Source organism: Giraffa tippelskirchi, chromosome 13, assembly GCF_054371585.1.
Source record: "Giraffa tippelskirchi isolate mGirTip1 chromosome 13, T2T-mGirTip1v1.2.pri, whole genome shotgun sequence".
NCBI classification, from domain to species: Eukaryota; Metazoa; Chordata; class Mammalia; order Artiodactyla; family Giraffidae; genus Giraffa; species Giraffa tippelskirchi.
Genome location: NC_137287.1, coordinates 71,549,888 through 71,563,957, shown reverse-complemented (window position 1 = coordinate 71,563,957; position 14,070 = coordinate 71,549,888). Strand labels below are relative to the sequence as shown.

At 47.6% G+C, this 14,070-nt stretch overlaps 1 protein-coding gene across 2 annotated transcripts in view; it reads right to left on the bottom strand.

Moving 5' to 3' along the window:
• Window positions 1-14,070, bottom strand: part of MCM10 (minichromosome maintenance 10 replication initiation factor) — a 117,780-nt gene that overhangs the window by 38,062 nt on the left and 65,648 nt on the right. The window contains exons 20-22 of one of the 2 annotated variants that reach the window (XR_014072369.1): window positions 6,571-6,707; window positions 5,092-5,255; window positions 4,449-4,552 (exon numbers count right to left, since the gene is read on the bottom strand). The exons of the other annotated variant lie outside the window; for it this stretch is intronic. The gene's annotated coding sequence lies outside the window, so the exon portion shown is untranslated. Of the gene's footprint in view, window positions 1-4,448; window positions 4,553-5,091; window positions 5,256-6,570; window positions 6,708-14,070 lie in introns of those variants that run through there. 2 annotated transcript variants of the gene reach the window in all.

The following is a 14,070-nucleotide window of genomic DNA, read 5'->3' as shown; positions in this document are numbered from 1 at the left end:
TGAGTGAACTGCCGCTGCTCAGTCAGGAAGCGTTTCCCCTCTTTTCTGTGTCCTTTGTATCAACGAGTTCATCTAACAAATATCCAAGCATCTGTTACTGAACGAGGTTCATTTTGCACCAGTTTCTAGAAATGTTTTTCAAGCAGAAATGCTGGGACCAGAGATTTGCAGCTAAGAGGAAAGACAGAACAGTTTCAGGTCTGCCTCCTCCAAGGAGGAGTGTGGGAGTGCTCCATGTGGAAGCGCATGGAAGCACAGGGAAAAGGGGATCAGGAGAGTGCAGCCAGGTATCATCTTGATTATTGTGCGCAGGTGTAAGTAAGCCTCGGGCCTCTGAAAGTTCAGAAATGGAGGCAATTGGCAGAGACTGGGGCTTCCCTAGGTAGCTCAGCTGGTAAAGAATCCACCTGCAATGAAGGAGGCCTCGGTTGCTTTGCTGGGTCAGGAAGTTCCCCTGGAGAAGGTGAAAGGTTGTTCCTGAACCACGCAAGACGCTGGGATTCTTGGCCTCTGGAGGAGAAGAATTCAATCAGGGGCCAGAGATGAGGCTTGATTGCTCAAAGCTTTTGTGTAATAAAGTTTCATTAAATTATAAAAGAGAGAAAGCTTCTGACATAGACATCAGAAGGGGGCAGAAAGAGTACCTCCCCTACTAGTCTTTAACTGGATGTTATACAGGTACTAGCAGTATGCTAATTAAAGAAAGGAAATGTCTCAAAACTCAGAGAACGGCACCAGGTGAGTTATCCCGGGCCATAAAATCTTGAACAAAGGCAGATTTCCATACAAATATATAGTTTCATTAACATAGATTAGGAGAACAACGTATACTGGCTTGTCAAGTCGGTTCTGAGCATTAAGGCAAAACGGACTTGTAGACAGTCTAGGGTAAATGCATAGTACATTAACATAGCTTAAGACAAACATTTCCATAAGAAAAATGCATTGGTTAGCTCAAGGTTTGAGAAAAGTTAAGTTCAGCTGGAACTAGGTGTCATTATGGCAACACAGAATTTTAAGAGAAACCTCTTTTTAAATTTGTTTAGAGAAGGGGAAAGTATATAACACTAGTTTGTTTCCTCCTGCCGCTTAAGAGAGAGATAAAAAAATGTCTGACACTTGCAGCCTATTTCCTCCGTTTGGAGACCCCTGGCTTTCCTACCTGTTACCCTCTCAAAGGGATAGGCTACCCACTCTGGTATCCTTGGGCTTCCCTGATGGCTCAGATGATAAAGAAACACTCTGCAATGTGGGAGAGACCTTGGCTTCATCCCTGGGTTCGATCCCTGTGTTGGGAAGATCCCCTGGAGGAGGGCATGGCAACCCATTCCAGTATTAGTCTGTGGGGTCACGAAGAGTCGGATACAGTGGAGCAACTAAGCCCAGCACAGCGGAGACTGAGTTGGGGTGGGATTCGGCCCTGTGGTGTCAGAAGTTCATCTAGCAGACACTGGCACATTCCCAGATGAAAGGTCGATGGTCCTGTTATAGCCACGCATTCTGGGAAACAAACTCACTCAGAAGGACAATGCAGATAGTGGAGTGCAGTTTATTACACCAGTGGGCCTAAGGCAGAGTCTCCTCTTAGCCAAGGACCCCGACTGACTTTTGTGGAAAACTTATATACCTTAAGTGTACTGCTCAAGCCCACATCCCCAGATTCCTTAAACCTAGCCTGGAAAGTGTTAAAGGGATATACAATCAGGTTACAGCCATGATTCATAATCAGAAGGGTCAGCTGGTTATACATTGTAGCCAACACTAATGGGTGCCATAAAGATTACAAAGGTAATTGAGTCCATAGGGGATTATTACATTCTTTTTGGTGAGGGGGAATCTTGGTATGGAATCTGGTGTTTATCAGTCCAGGAGGCCAGTTTGGCTGTAGGTATGTTATCCCCATGACGACCAGGCACATGGTCCAAAGCTCACTGAAAGTGCAAGATGTTTCCTTCTTTTTCAAGATGGAGTCAGTTCAGCCTGTTCCTTTCCTCCCTCAGTCCTACCCAATCTTAATCAGTTCACCTGCAAGTAGACACAGCCAACTCCAAGTTCTGGGACAAGAACTCAGGGAAACATCTTATTACTTAGGCTATGTTGCATTTGGAGGACATGCGAGCCTTCAGTAGCACAGTGAAAACAACCTCACTTAGTGGGGGCAGGTGAGATGGATTTGACTGACCGTTTACCCATGCTTTCAAATCCACTCCATGTAGCAGGACCACATATGGAAGGAAGACAGTCGCAGGATGAGTTTGGACTGCCTACTTTGCTTATGGGGCACCCTGGAAAGGTAGGAGCTGGTAATTGGAAGGGTTAGATGGGAATATTGCCAGATCATGGCAGAATGAGGGAAAAGCCTGGCTTCACTGTGGGTGAAAGGTGATTTATCCTGGGAATATATTTATTTCACCAGAGACTCATCTAAAAAGAGTACATGAGGGCCTCACAGTGCAGAACAAAAAGAAATAGGACAGATCCTCCTCTTCTGTGATATTTGGGATGAGTATAAGAAAACAAAACTTTGCTCCTGGTATCTGCTTAGAGTTCACTGCTTTTAAGCAGCAGATTAAATGAGTTCAAAAGCTTATGATTGCATCAACAAAATATAGTAACATTTCCCAAAGCCAATTCTAGTAATACAGTTTCATGGTCCAAACCAGCTCAAATCTACCTGGAAAAATCTTTTCTTACTAACTCAACACAGCCTGAATTAATCTCTCCTTCAAGTCAACTCCGATATCCATCCTGTATATAGTACATGCTGCCACTTGGCCCTTAATACATTTACTGAAAGTATGATTTGTAAATATCCTGCCTTCCTGAATCGGAGAAGGCAATGGCACCCCACTCCAGTACTCTTGCCTGGGAAATCCCATGGACGGAGAAGCCTGGTAGGCTGCAGCCCATGGGGTCGCTAAGAGTTGGACATGACTGAGTGACTTCACTTTCACTTTTCCCTTTCATGCACTGGAGAAGGAAATGGCAACCCACTCCAGTATTCTTGCCTGGAGAATCCCAGGGACGGTGGAACCTGGTGGGCTGCCGTCTATGGGGTCGCACAGAGTCAGACACAACTGAAGCGACTTAGCAGCAGTAGCAGCAGCCTTCCTGAATAGAGAGGGTAGCACCCTTGAAGGTCCTGCCTATTCCTTTGGGCACTTTGGTTAACACTCACGGCGCCCTCACCTACGAGACACTTGCTATTTATTGCTTGTTCAATATGAGCAGCAAACTTCTCAACTCTCTCTCTTTCTCTCTCTCTCTCCGTGGCACACAGGATCTTATTTCCCAACTGGAGATTGAACCTGTGCCCTCTGCAGTGGAAGCATGGTGTCCTAATCACTGGACTGCCAGTGTCCAGTGTCCTTCATTTTTGTAACTGCAACTGTCCCTCATTTTTGTAACTGTTTCTCTTACATAAGAGAGTGTGTCCCTCTAATCCTTCTAGTTTGTTGGTGGGAATGTAAATTAGTACAACCATTATGGAAAACAGTATGGAGGTTCCTTAAGAAACTGAAGACAGAATTACCATATGACCCAGCAATCCCTCTCTTTGGCATATATCTGGAGAAAACTCTAATCTGAAAAGATTCATGCACCCCTATGTTCATTGCAGCACTATTTAGCCAAGACACAGAAGCAACCTAAATGTCTGTGGACAGATGAATGAATGAAGACAATGTGGTAGTTATTTTATATATACAGTGGAATATTACTTAGCCATAAAAAAGAATGAAATAATGCCATTTGCGGCAACATGGATGGACCTGGGGATTATCAGACTAAGAGAAGTAAGTCACGCAGAGAAAGAGAAATATCATATATGATATATACCTGGAGTGAACTTAAAAAACAGAAACACAATCACAGATATAGAAAACAAACTTCTGGTTACTAGAGGGGAAAAGGATGTGGGATGCATAAATTGGAAGATTGGGGTTGACTATTTATAAAATAGATAACTAATAAGGACCTACTATAATATATAGCACAGAGAACTCTACTGAATACTCTGTGATGATCTATGTGGGAAAATAATCTAAGAAAGAGTGGATATATGTATATGTACAAGTGATTCAGTTTGCTGTATACCTGAAACTAACACAACAATGTAAATAAAAAAGGAGAAAGTGTGTGTCCTTCAGACATAGACTTGGTCTGGGCAGCCTGGGCACCTATTTCTGGTTCCTGACATATTCTTCCCTGAGTTCTCCAGCCAGCTCTGACTCCACTGCATTCTTTACCAGTACCTCTTTTATATATGTTGGGGGCAGAGTGGCCAGGAAAGGAGGTGACTGTAACCAAGAAGTTTGGTTACTCATGCGAAGCTCCACAATCATTGTGATGGTATTGAGTTTGATATCTCTTTTTTCAGTCTGATATTCTTTAAAAATTAAATTGTAGTAAAATGCACATAACATAAAATTTACCACCTTAACCATCTCTAAGTATTTCACTGGTATTAAGAACACTTACAGGGTTGTGCAACCACTTTTGCCTTCCATCTCCAGAACTCTTTTCATTTTACAAACTGAACGAGTCTTTGGGCCTAGGAAAGAAAACAACGGTCTCAAAGACCCTTGCTGAATCATCTAACTTCGGAGAAAACAAAACCAAACTTTAGGTCCTGCCCTGAGGCTCTGGGCCGGTTGCATCTACCTGGGACTTATCACCCCTTGCCCAAAACCTCCCACCTCCTGTTCAACTACAAATGCCATCTCAACTAAAGAATACCCAAAACATCCCGCCTGACTATTGTTTCCCTTACCGCTTCCACAAACCTCCCCTTAAATATGAAGCCTCCCTGATCCCCCTCGCGCTCAGCATGGTTGTTAGGCCGACTGTCTCCCCTCCTGGCCTGAATAAAGGTAACCTACCTCCGTTGAGGTCGTCTCTATTTTCTGCCTCGGCCCGAACTATACCTTACATTCTTGGTGCTGAACCCAGCGAGGGTGAGGCACTCATCTTTCTCTCTCTCTCTCTTACTCTCCCTCCCTCTCATTGTTTTCCCTTTTCCCAGAGTCTGGGAGCGTGAACACCCACTGAGCTCACTTTCTGCCAGGGCTGGTAAGTTCCCCTTGGGGATACCTGGTGCCTTCGTGAGCGGTGCAAGCCTTGTCCTAAGGTTTTATTGGTGCTTTGCGTACCCCCAGGCCTCCGGCTCTACCTCATTTCTCTCTCTGACGACCTCCGGAACAGGGAACTCTTGCCATTCGACCACTCTACATGCAACACTCCACTCAAGCCGGCCCCTAGATTAAGGTGAGGTCCAGATGGTGTTCTAGAGGCACCTTAGAACCCAGTCGTCGCTGGGTCCCAGGGACCCCTGGCCTAGGACCACTCTGTAGGCAACGGTGGGGGACGCTCCACCTCCACACAGAGCTCTCTTCTCGTAACTCCTATTGTGACTACAGGTGAATTCCCAGTAGGAGCCTCTGCTTGTCTTTCAATTATGCGGTCTGGCCAATCTGTCCCCAAAGATGCCCCTCTGGCCTGTGTTCTCAAAAATCTCAAATCACTCTTACTCACTGAACTCAAAGCTAACCGCTTAAAAGAACTCTGTATACAGATCTGGCCTCAATATCAATTAGACAATCAAGACCGCTGGCCTGAATTTGGCACATTTGACTTTTAACATTCTTCAAAATCTCACCAACTTCCTTAAATGGCACGGCAAATGGTTGGAAGTCCCATATGCCCAAGCCTTTTGGGCCCTTCGGAGCAGGCCCTCCCTATGCAAGGCCTGCTCCACCCATGAGGTCCTTCTATGCACCTTGCCTCCCGAGCAAAAGGGCTCTTCTTCAGCTAATCGCTGATCTCGACCTTCCGCACCTCCGGAGTTTGACCCCGTGGGATGAGCCCCCTCCCTACCCGCCGCCCCGCCAACCCTCTCCTTCCCCCTCATCCAACTCACTTACTAACTCTGAAACCTCTCCTGGCTCCCCCTCAACCCTGCTACCCCATTTCCCCGACTCCCCCTTCCCCCTTCCTTCCCCCCCTGCCACACGGTCACGTACCCAACACATGTTTCCCCTGAGAGAGGTGGCAGGACCAGAGGGCCCACCCGAGTCCATGTGCCATTTTCATTGTCAGACATGAGCCAGATAGAAGAAAAGTTAAGATCCTTTTCTGAAAATTCTACCAGATACAGAAAAGAATTCCCGAGACTCTCGCAGGCCTATACCCTCACATGGAGTGTTGTATATTATAACCTAAATGCAACTCTCACCCCGATGAAAAAGACCATATCTGGCAAGAGGCGAAAGCCCATGCCAATACCTTACATAACCGAGACCGGGATAGCCCAGTTGCTGAAGAGGCGGTGCCTCAATCAGATCCCCATTGGACGTACCAGCCCAGTGACCCAGGTATCAGAAGACTCAACCATATGATTATCTGCCTTCTAGAATGAATGCAGAAAAATACTCATATCCACGTCAATTATGATAAAGTCAGGGAAATCACCCAAGGGGCAGACGAAAATCCAGCCTTATTCTTGGCACGCCTCACAGAGGCAGTCAGAAGTATACCAACCCAGATATCACCACCCCTGCTGGGAGACTCTACCTTCACGTTCAGTTCATCAGCCAGTCCACCCCTGATATTAGATGCAAGCTTCGACAACTAGAGAAGGACCCTGAGACCCCCCCAAAAAGACCTTCTAGAAGTAGCCTTCAAGGTGTTCAATAATAGAGAGGAGGAGGCTAAGAGAGAAAAAGACCAGAGAGAAAAGCTTAATATGCCTTTTTGGCAGCAGCAATTAAGGGAAGAGATCAGCCCGGCCCACATCATCCCAGACCAGGACTTAAGACCCCTTCCCTCCCCTCAGACCCTGCTTCCGATGCAACCAGTCAGGACACTGAGCAAAGGCATGCCCAAACCCATGGCCCCCGACAGAAGCATGCCCAACCTGTGGTCAGTGGGGACACTGGAAGATGGACTGTCCCCAGGGACGTCCTGACACCTGGAGAGTGTCAGATCCCAGACCTGGAGAGTGGAATGTCCACAGGGATGCCCTGGCACCCCTGGGGAGATCCCCACTTCTCCCCAGACCTGGAGAGTGGAATGTCCACAGGGACACCCTGACACCCCTGGGGAGATCCCCACCTCCCAGACCTGGAGAGTGGAACGTCCACAGGGACGCCCTGGCGCCCCAGGGGAGATCCCCACTTCTCCCCAGGACCCCAGCCCAACCGTATGCGAGTTGTTCCAATGACAGGGCCTGGGTTCCAGCCCCCTGGCCCGTGTCCTGTACACAAGCTCGGAACTTAGGGTGGATGGGGTAGTGGCCGGGAGAAAGACTTCCTTTATAGTAGACACTGGAGCTGCTTTCTCTCTCTTAACTTCCTACTCTGGCCCAACTCAAGACTCAGAACTCACAATCAAGGGGGGTCTCTGGAGTTCCCTTAAGGCCAAAACTCAGCCCTCCATTACTCTGTCAATTTGGAAAATCGACCCTCATACACTCATTCCTCATAATGCCTCAGTGCCTGATCGCACTCCTAGGGAGAGATCTGTTATCCAAATTGGGGGCCTTTATTACTATACCCCTCCTTGATACAGTCTCTATATTCTGCATGCAGATGGCACCTGGACCATCCTATCCCTCACCCCTGACCTTCCCTTGGATCTACCCGCCTTAGACCCCCAAGTCTGGGACACTGATCACCCATCCATAGCCAAACATTATCTTCCAGTCCACATTACCCTAAAAGACCCCTTGACTATAATCATCCAACAACAGTACTCTCTCACCCTGGAGGCCCACAAGAGACTTAAGCCTATCATAGACCATCTTCTTCAAGCCTCTATCTTAATTCCTACCCCTTTACCACACAACACCCCTATTCTGGCAGTAAGGAAGGGAGCAAACTCTTGGAGACTGATCCACTATCTGAGAAAAATCAATGAGGCTGTCATGCCGACCTTCTCAGTAGTCCCTAACCCTTACACCCTTCTGTCTGCCTTTTTCACCATCCCCCTCCAACCCATCTCCCAACCCCTTTTTGCCTTCACCTGGCAAGACCCCGAGACTCATGTTTCCCAACAACTAACATGGACAGTTCTCCCTCAGGGGTTCAGAGACAGCTCCCACTTTTTTGGACAGGCTTTACAAAAGGACCTACAGACACTCGACCTAGCCCAGAGTCATCTCCTCCAATACGTAGATGACCTCCTCCTTTGTGGCCCAACCTGAAAACTCTGCCTCCAACATACCGCCAAACTCCTTGGGGCCCTGGGACCCTGGGGTTATCAGGTGTCCCGATCCAAGGCCCAAGTGGTACAGACAAACATCACCTACCTGGGGCTCTCCATATCCCGCCAACAAAGAACTATTCCCCCAGATAGAATCCAGGCCTTAATTAACTGTCCACTTCCAAAAACAAAAAGGGAATTCCTGTCTATCCTCGGCCTCCTAAACTTTTTCCGTATCTGGATGCCTAACTTCTCCCTCATTGCAAAGCCGCTCTATGAGGCAACTAAAGGACGTCTGGATGAGCCCCTCTTTAACCCCTCCTCGCTGACCAATCCTATTCACCAGCTCACCCAGAGCCTCCTCTGAGTGCCACCTCTCCACCTGCCAGATCACCAGGCCATTCTTTCTCTTTGCCCATTCCAACCAAGGACAGGCCCTGGGACTTTTATGTCAGCGAGCCAGCGATGCCTGGGGTCCCATAACCTATCTATCAAAACAGCTTGACATGGTGACCAAGGGGTGGCCTCCCTGTATACAGGCCATGGCTGCTATCGCAGCCCTCGTATCCGAAGCAAATAAACTCTCTAGGCATGCCCCTTTAACAGTCTGTTCTCCACATGCCTTCTGAGACTTACTATCACATCGGGCTTTCCTCTCCCTTCCCCCTTCCAGGGTACAGGTCCTGCATGCTTTTCTCCCTGACCCTCAGCTCTCATTCTCCCCCTGCTCTCCCTTTAACCCTGTCAGCTTATTACCCACGTCCTCTACAACAGACCCTCTCCTACACAGCTGCAGCCTAACAGTAGATCTTACCCAAAACCCCTTCCAACATTTAACAGATCACCCCATCCTAGACCCAGACACCCCACACTGGTTTGTTGATGGCAGCTCTCAAAAATCCCACCCTTCGCAGCAGGATATGCCATCATCCAGGGGGACCTTTGTCATAATCACGGGACCCAGACAACCTCTGCCACCTCACACCACCTCCCAAGGCAGAACTGATAGCTCTCACTGGAGCTTTGACTCTGGCTAAAAATCTAAGGGTTAACATCCACACAGACTCCAAATATGTCTATAACATACTTCACTCAAACATCCTAATATGGCAAGAAAGAGGTTTCCTAACCCAAAAGGGATCCCCCATTATTAATTCATACCTGATCCACAAACTTCTAGAGGCAGCACTCTTACCAAAAGAAGCTGCCATCCTCCACTGTAGGGGACATCAAAAGGGAAGTCTCATATCAGCCTACAACAATGCTGCAGACCAGAAGGCAAAGGAGATAGCCCTGTCCCATCCCTCCCTCCAGTCCCCTGTCATCTTAGCCCTGACTCCATCCGACCCTCCCACCACCACAGAAATCCTCTCTTATCTACACTCACTCTTTCATCTCTTGTCCAAGACACTCCATCAGTTCCTCCGTAACCACTTCCCCATATCCACTGCTGACCAACAATATTTAGATAACCTTACCTGCTCCTGTCAGACATGTCAACGTACTAGTCCCAATTCCAACCTTAAACCTACATCTTTTCCAACCCATCAAATGTGAGGCAGCCTCCCAGCACAGGATTGGCAGGTAGACTTTACTCATATGCCCCTGGTTTGGAGAGTCAGATACCTCCTGGTCCTTGTGGACACTTTCTCGGGATGTGTAGAAGCATTTCCCACTACAAACAAAAGAGCCCACACTGTGGCCCAAAGCCTCCTCACAGAAATTATCCCCAGGTTTGGCCTGCCTTCATCCCTACAGTCTGATAATGGCCTGGAATTTACATCCAAGGTCACCCAACAACTTATCCAACTCCTACAGATACCTTGGAAATTTCACATTCCATATCGTCCCCAGTCCTCAGGAAAGGTAGAAAGGATGAATAGAATAATCAAAGAAACACTTACCAAACCAACCCTCGAGGTCCATCTGGATTGGACTAAATTTTTGCCGATTGTTCTCCTCAAAGTGTGGTCTTTGCCCAGAAAGCCCCTGGGGCTGAGCCCCTTTGAGGTGATGTACTGAAGGCCCATGCTCCCTCCTGGACTTCCCCCTGAACCTCCTCCCATACCAAGCTTCCTACACTCCCCTCTGCTGGTGGAACTCTGCAATGCCCTCTGGAAATATGTCAACCACAACTTGCCCGCCCCTGACCCCCAAGCCCCCTTTACAAATTGGGGACATGGTCTATCTGTCTGATAATCCCCAGGGTGACCTAACTCCAAAGTGGCAGGGACCATTCAAAATCATCCTCCTTACCCCGACTGCAGCTAAACTCGAGAAGGTCACCTCCTGGGTACACCCCTCTTGCCTAAAATGGGTCACCTCCTATCCTGTGCTGTCCTCCTTAACTGACGCCTATCAGGTCTCCCTCACAGGACTACCTCCTTAAAAATCACCCGGCAACAACCTCTGTCGACCATCCAAGGAGACATTGAATGATCTGGACACTCTTCAACCTACAACTGTTCCTGACCCAACTACTACAAGACCTCTGGACCAGCGTCCCGACAGGAACTTCCTTCAAAGAACTGACCACACTGGTGTCTCAACTGTGGCTCCAGGGAACCTTCTACAGCCTAAGTCCAGACAAAATTAATTTCTTTACTCTCATTCTCTACATCATTCTACATCCTAATGAACACTGTTCCTCCTCAGATTCAAGCAACCATCAACTTGGGGCCTTCCACCCCTCGCCCTGACTGGCCTCTCCCCGTCTCTCTAACTGCACTCTTAATCTTAGTCCTTGCTATAGGCCTAGTAACTGTCTCCCCTCAGGACTGGTCACCTATCCTTCATCTCTTTGTCAGCATCGCCTACATTGTTAGCTCTGTTCTACTCCTAGGGTGCTATTTCCTCTGCACTGCCTAACTAACAGACCCATGACTCCCCTGTTCCTTATCCTTGCTGCACTCCCCAGCCTTCTGGCTACTCCCTGCTCCTGCTCAGACATTTATTCCTATGTTCATTCCTCATGTTATAATATGGCTCCAAGACCATGCACCATGAACCTTGGGTGGGGGTCAAGGGGAGTCCAAATCCCTACTCGCTGTTAAAGTACAGAAGAGACGGAGTTTTGTGAGCATGTACCATAAGCCAAATGGAAGAAACATATGTTTCTATCCCATTACCCACTGGGGGTACTCAGACGGGGGCAGGGTACTAGATCAAAATCAGGAAAAGAAACAAGAACAAGTCATAAAGAACATAATTTCCCGGTTACAGGTGACCCCTGAGCCTTATAAATGCCTAGACCTCCTTTCTCAATTACGGCCTCTCCTAAAACCTCCCTCTGGCAACCAGCACCTTACCCGCCTTCTCAACTCTTCTTTCTAATTCTTCCAGTACACACAACACACATCCCAGTGTTGGATATGCATGTCACTGTCTCCCTCACCACACATAGCAATTCCCTTACCCTCAACCTGACTGTCACAGGGCAACTACACCTCCCCTTCCCAACAAAACACTATACAACTCATTGGGCAAGTCTCTGACAATGTCCTACTCTCAGCTTCTTCAAACCTAACCTGTATCAACTACTCTAGTCCCAACTACACTGGTTTTCCAAACTCCGCTCCCTCCTTCTGTTCCACTTGGGTTCTCTGGAACAGCACAAATAATTGCACCAACCTGGGAATCTTCATTCTCTGTGGGACCTATGCATATTCATGTCTCCCCCTTGACCCCACTGGACCTTGCATCTTGGTCTTCCTGACCCCGGGTCTAACAGCCCTCAAAGAAGAAGAGGTAGAACAAATACTCTACCCCTAAGGGAAACTTTCCCACAGGAAAAAACTGTCATAGCCCCCTTCCTGATTGGGACTGGCATAGCAGCAGCCCTAGGCACCGGGATTGGAGGCATCTTGGCCTCAGCCCATTTCTACTACAAGCCGTCCCAAGAACTTAATGAGGATGTGGAGCAGGTAGTGGAGTCCTTCGTTTTGGTCTAAAGACAAATTAACTCATTAGCTTCTGTGGCCCTACAAAATGGGCAAGCCCTGGACCGTCTCACTGCAGAAAAGGGAGGGACCTGACTTTTCCTGGGAGAGGACTGCTGCTATTTTGTTAATGAAACGGGCATAGTCCAGGGCAGAGTCAAAGAACTTAGAGACAGAATTGAACGCTGCAGAAAAGAGTTACAAAACGTTACACTCCCCAAAACCTGTTTCAACTGGCCCTCCCTTGGCTGCTCCCTTTCTTGGGACCATTGGTACTTATCATTTTATTCCTCTTATTTGGACCCTATCTCTTCAATCTCTTTCAAAGGTTTCTCCAAGAATGGATTCGGGCCATCTCTCGAGACCAGGTCAAGACCATTCTTCTTCTTGAGAGCCTCACCCCAACCTCAGGAAAAGGAGACGCTGGGCCCTAGGATGATCCTCCTTTCCAGACCCAGAACCATCGCCCCTATCCAGCAGGAAGTAGTTAGAGAGATACAGCACCCTTTTTCCTATTTTTTATGATTTCAGGGTCTGGAATGAAGGAGTCTTTGGGCCTAGAAAAGAAAACAACGGTCTCAAAGGCCCTTGCTGAATCATCTAACTTCCGAGAAAACAAAACCAAACTTTAGGTCGTGCCCTGAGGCTCTGGGCCAGCTGCATCTACCTGGGACTTATCACCCCTTGCCCAAAACCTCCCACCTCCTGTTCAACTACAAATGCCATCTCAACTAAGGAATACCCAAAACATCCCGCCTAAGGTTTCCCTTATTGCTTCCACAAACCTCCCTTTAAATATGAAGCATCCCTGATCCCTCTCGTGCTCAGCCTGGTCGTTAGGCCGACTGTCGCCCCTCCTTGCCTGAATAAAGGTAACCTACCTCCGTTGAGGTGGTCTCTGCTTCTTTTCTGCCTTGGCCCGAACTATACCTTACACAAACTAAACCCCAACTTCCCATTTACCCGTCCCTTCTGGTGAGCTGCCGTCTATGGGGTCGCACAGAGTTGGACACGACTGAAGCGACTTAGCAGCAGCAGCAGCAGCTCCAACCCAAGGTACCAGTAGTCTTCCTTTTATCACTAAGAATTTGACTATTCCAGGTTCCTCATATAGGAGGAAGCATACAGTATTTTTCTTTTTGTGACTGGCTTATTTCCAAACTCTCTCTGCCCTTCTGGGGATTTCTGTTCTAGGTTAAGAGTCCGTGATCTTTTTTGGTAAATACTTTTGGGTTCATTGGCTTTATGGTCTATTGCAACAATTCAGGGAGGCTGCCAGAGTCAACAATCATGGGAACAGACATTGGCCGTGGCCCAATAACATTTTACATACAAACAAGGGTGGTCTGCCAGTTTGCCCTTGCTCCCATTTGCTCACCTGGTCTGATCTCAATACACATAGTCAGTAGAGCAACAAATCCTTTGTACTTTGGTAAGAAGCACCTGGCCCGGTGGGAGCTGTGTGTGGGGTGCCCACACCTCACTGCTTCTTCAGGACAAAGAAGGTGCCAAGGAGCCTAGCCCTGCCCAGTAAGAGGGTGACTTGCTTCCACATGTGCTGGACGGCTCCTTGTATTTTTCTCTTTTCTTTTCAATAATGTAATTTTTATTTTTTTAAATTGAGAAATAATGGACGTATAACACTGTAACAGTCTCAGGTGTACAACATATGATAATTTATGTACATACTGTGAAATGACTACCCCACAATAAGTTTAGTTAGCATTCTCATCTTTTTCCTTGATGTGGCCTGTTAATCTCAATTAAGTCTGGGACATCCCTGAGAGTCTATATTCCAGAAAGGAGTTGTTTGAGGTGCAGTGGAGATGCTGATATAGTCACACAGTCCACTTAAATATAAACATCAGTAGCCATCAAAAAGGTCTGTCTAATCAAAGCTATTTTTTCCAGTAGTCATGTATAGATGTGACAG